A 5,000-nucleotide genomic window follows, 5' to 3' on the forward strand; every position below is an offset into this window, starting at 1 on the left:
TTCCATTATTCCATGCACACAGTATTCAGGCGGGCTTGCCTGCTTTAAGCACTCTAATTTGTTCAAAGTAAACGTGCCGGCCCACCCAGACACTCAATAAAGAGCACCTTGGTAGGATTTCAACGGGGTCCGCCTCGGGACGCACGAACACGCACGAGGCGGTCGCACGCCTTCGGCTCGCCCCACCGGCAGGACGTCCCACGATACATGCCAGTTAAACACCGACGGGCGGTGAACCAACAGCGTGGGACACAAATCCAACTACGAGCTTTTTAACCGCAACAACTTTAATATACGCTATTGGAGCTGGAATTACCGCGGCTGCTGGCACCAGACTTGCCCTCCAATAGATACTCGTTAAAGGATTTAAAGTGTACTCATTCCGATTACGGGGCCTCGGATGAGTCCCGTATCGTTATTTTTCGTCACTACCTCCCCGTGCCGGGAGTGGGTAATTTGCGCGCCTGCTGCCTTCCTTGGATGTGGTAGCCGTTTCTCAGGCTCCCTCTCCGGAATCGAACCCTGATTCCCCGTTACCCGTTACAACCATGGTAGGCGCAGAACCTACCATCGACAGTTGATAAGGCAGACATTTGAAAGATGCGTCGCCGGTACGAGGACCGTGCGATCAGCCCAAAGTTATTCAGAGTCACCAAGGCAAACGGACCGGACGAGCCGACCGATTGGTTTTGATCTAATAAAAGCGTCCCTTCCATCTCTGGTCGGGACTCTGTTTGCATGTATTAGCTCTAGAATTACCACAGTTATCCAAGTAACGTGGGTACGATCTAAGGAACCATAACTGATTTAATGAGCCATTCGCGGTTTCACCTTAATGCGGCTTGTACTGAGACATGCATGGCTTAATCTTTGAGACAAGCATATGACTACTGGCAGGATCAACCAGGGAGCTGCGTCAACTAGAGCTGAGCAGCCGGCCGCCCGGGAGTGTGTCCCAGGGGCCCGCGCGAACACGCAAGCGTCCGCTCAATTATTCTGCAAACAGGAGGAGGCTGAGCTCCCCTGCACAATACACCTCGAAACCCTCTCAGGTCCCGGCGGCGCGCAGCGCCGTCCTAAGTACTTGGTCGGGTTCGAGAGAGGCGCAATCGCCCGGAGTTAGGCGAGTAGACGCTTTAGGTGCGACCACCCGTGCTCCCAACTGAGCTTGCCGCTGCCGACAGAGGCCCGGGAGCGTGCTGTCGTGGCATTGCCGGCGGGAGACAACACGCGCCACCTACGGTGACCGGCAGCTCCAACGCCAGCGCCACAGAAGGGCAAAGGCCCCACGTGGGTGCCGAAGCGAACTCTCCCAGCACAGCGCACGTGCCAACACGTCTGCACAACTGCGATACAAACCACCAGCGAGAACCGCTGGGGCGACCGAGCAGCAGACGGCGTCGCGGCGCCGAGTGCCGGGCGGCGGCGCATCCTCAACGCACACAGTCCTCAGTCGGACCAGCACACTGCAGATGTCCACCGCGCTTCGCACCGGGCCCGCGAGAACCCACTTTGGCCGCCCGGCGCCGCGCGCAGGGTGCCCCGGCGCGCAGCTGCGCCGCCTGCCGCGTCCGTCGGCCGGCGCGCCTGCCACTGGGCGCCCCCACCAGCCGGCTGTAGCGCGTGCGCCCACGCACCGCGCGGCCAGCACGCCGGGCGGCCCCCCCCTCACCGGCCGGGGACGGTCCCACCCAGCCACCGCCGCGTATCGCTTCACACACAGATTTGCCCTTACTGATTTACCTCCAGCAACAACAACCGCACCACAATGGGTTTACCAGTTGTTCATTTGCGTAACGTCACCAGCAAACGTAGACGTCCATCCCAGTTTGCAAATGCAACGATTATTGCATACCTGTCTGTTAGGTGTCACGACACACTACGTCTGCCCACATACACGCAACAAAATGTGCACGACTAGAGAACACGTGGGAGGTGGCCCCCTACGTATGCGATGTCCATTACGAGACCGACTGTCAACCAGCATCTGTACCATGTCGCAGATGTGGAACGCGGTGCACCATGCTATCACACTGTGTGAGAAGAGACGACTACGTTTGAATACACGCGCCACTACATCAACAGACGGCTCATGCTGATCGCCATCCAGGGCGTCCGTTAATCCCACACGTCTCTATGGCGTACCACACTGCAATGTAGCTGTTATGGGGAGACGGCACGTGGCTGAGTGCACAACATTTGGACCGTATGGTTCGCTGTTGTTGGGCGCAGTCGTTGTACGGTCACACATGTGCCACAGCGTATCATGCAGTACATACGGACCTATGTGCAGTACAATGTGAGGGTTAAGCTTACGACATCAGCGGACAGTGGACACAGGCCGTACCACGACGTAGACTGAGCGCTTCGACATGCGAATGCCAGTGAACAGCTGCGAAGGGCATTGAACACGCAAGCACCTGAACGACCAGCGTGCGAAGGCAGGGGGGAGGGTGGGGGCGATGTACATCCTGCAGTCGTCCACATTACAGTGTACAGCGGGAGCATGTAAAAAGTAAGCAACACTTGCGAAGTGTTGAACATGAAACGATACACAAGAGGGTGGGCGGTGCGAGTAGCGAACTATATTCAGAGGGTTGTGGTTAGACAACACTGGATTAATGTAACGTGTCATATGCCAATTACAGAGCAGGTTAAGGCACAACTTGGGTTAGGTTAAGGCACAACGTGGGTTAGGTTAAGGCACAACTTGGGTTAGGTTAAGGCACAACGTGGGTTAGGTTAAGGCACAACGTGGGTTAGGTTAAGGCACAACGTGGGTTAGGTTAAGGCACAACGTGGGTTAGGTTAAGGCACAACGTGGGTTAGGTTAAGGCACAACGTGGGTTAGGTTAAGGCACAACGTGGGTTAGGTTAAGGCACAACGTGGGTTAGGTTAAGGCACAACGTGGGTTAGGTTAAGGCACAACGTGGGTTAGGTTAAGGCACAACGTGGGTTAGGTTAAGGCACAACGTGGGTTAGGTTAAGGCACAACGTGGGTTAGGTTAAGGCACAACGTGGGTTAGGTTAAGGCACAACGTGGGTTAGGTTAAGGCACAACTTGGGTTAGGTTAAGGCACAACTTGGGTTAGGTTAAGGCACAACTTGGGTTAGGTTAAGGCACAACTTGGGTTAGGTTAAGGCACAACTTGGGTTAGGTTAAGGCACAACTTGGGTTAGGTTAAGGCACAACTTGGGTTAGGTTAAGGCACAACTTGGGTTAGGTTAAGGCACAACTTGGGTTAGGTTAAGGCACAACGTGGGTTAGGTTAAGGCACAACGTGGGTTAGGTTAAGGCACAACGTGGGTTAGGTTAAGGCACAACGTGGGTTAGGTTAAGGCACAACGTGGGTTAGGTTAAGGCACAACGTGGGTTAGGTTAAGGCACAACGTGGGTTAGGTTAAGGCACAACGTGGGTTAGGTTAAGGCACAACGTGGGTTAGGTTAAGGCACAACGTGGGTTAGGTTAAGGCACAACGTGGGTTAGGTTAAGGCACAACGTGGGTTAGGTTAAGGCACAACGTGGGTTAGGTTAAGGCACAACGTGGGTTAGGTTAAGGCACAACGTGGGTTAGGTTAAGGCACAACGTGGGTTAGGTTAAGGCACAACGTGGTTAGGTTAAGGCACAACGTGGGTTAGGTTAAGGCACAACTTGGGTTAGGTTAAGGCACAACGTGGGTTAGGTTAAGGCACAACTTGGGTTAGGTTAAGGCACAACTTGGGTTAGGTTAAGGCACAACTTGGGTTAGGTTAAGGCACAACTTGGGTTAGGTTAAGGCACAACTTGGGTTAGGTTAAGGCACAACTTGGGTTAGGTTAAGGCACAACTTGGGTTAGGTTAAGGCACAACTTGGGTTAGTTAAGGCACAACGTGGGTTAGGTTAAGGCACAACGTGGGTTAGGTTAAGGCACAACGTGGGTTAGGTTAAGGCACAACGTGGGTTAGGTTAAGGCACAACGTGGGTTAGGTTAAGGCACAACGTGGGTTAGGTTAAGGCACAACGTGGGTTAGGTTAAGGCACAACGTGGGTTAGGTTAAGGCACAACGTGGGTTAGGTTAAGGCACAACGTGGGTTAGGTTAAGGCACAACGTGGGTTAGGTTAAGGCACAACGTGGGTTAGGTTAAGGCACAACGTGGGTTAGGTTAAGGCACAACGTGGGTTAGGTTAAGGCACAACGTGGGTTAGGTTAAGGCACAACGTGGGTTAGGTTAAGGTAGAAATTGCGTTACATTGCGGTACAAATTGCGTTACATTGCGGTACAAATTGCGTTACATTGCGGTACAAATTGCGTTACATTGCGGTACAAATTGCGTTACATTGCGGTACAAATTGCGTTACATTGCGGTACAAATTGCGTTACATTGCGGTACAAATTGCGTTACATTGCGGTACAAATTGCGTTACATTGCGGTACAAATTGCGTTACATTGCGGTACAAATTGCGTTACATTGCGGTACAAATTGCGTTACATTGCGGTACAAATTGCGTTACATTGCGGTACAGATTGCGTTACATTGCGGTACACATTGCGTTACACATTGCGGTACACATTGCGTTACACATTGCGGTACACATTGCGTTACACATTGCGGTACACATTGCGGTACACATTGCGTTACACATTGCGTTACACATTGCGGTACACATTGCGGTACATTGCGGTACACATTGCGGTACATTGCGGTACACATTGCGTTACATTGCGGTACACATTGCGTTACATTGCGGTACACATTGCGTTACATTGCGGTACAAATTGCGTTACGAATTTGGTTAAGTTAAGGTGCAAAATGGGTTAGGTTAAGGTGCGAAATGGGTTGGATTACAGTACACAACGTGGTAAGAGAGTGTGTTGGGGGGGGGGGGGGGGGCCGAGGTTCGTTGGTAGTGATCATTGTAAGTGAATGTCTGAGGCAGCTTCAGTATGTCACAGCAGTTATGTCTCGTCAGGATGCGCTTTTCGCTCGTGACTGGAGGCGCGCCGCGTCTGTG

The 5,000-nt window shown here is 52.8% G+C and overlaps 1 non-coding gene across 1 annotated transcript in view; it reads right to left on the minus strand.

The window, feature by feature from the left end:
• LOC126138160 (small subunit ribosomal RNA) overlaps positions 1-910 on the minus strand; it is a 1,909-nt gene extending 999 nt beyond the window's left edge. Inside the window, exon 1 of the ribosomal RNA XR_007528175.1 lies at positions 1-910. This exon is cut by the window's left edge and continues 999 nt beyond it. This is a non-coding gene — a ribosomal RNA (small subunit ribosomal RNA).
• Between the last annotated feature and the right edge of the window lie 4,090 nt (positions 911-5,000).

This window comes from Schistocerca cancellata, unplaced genomic scaffold, assembly GCF_023864275.1.
Source record: "Schistocerca cancellata isolate TAMUIC-IGC-003103 unplaced genomic scaffold, iqSchCanc2.1 HiC_scaffold_653, whole genome shotgun sequence".
Taxonomy (NCBI): domain Eukaryota; kingdom Metazoa; phylum Arthropoda; class Insecta; order Orthoptera; family Acrididae; genus Schistocerca; species Schistocerca cancellata.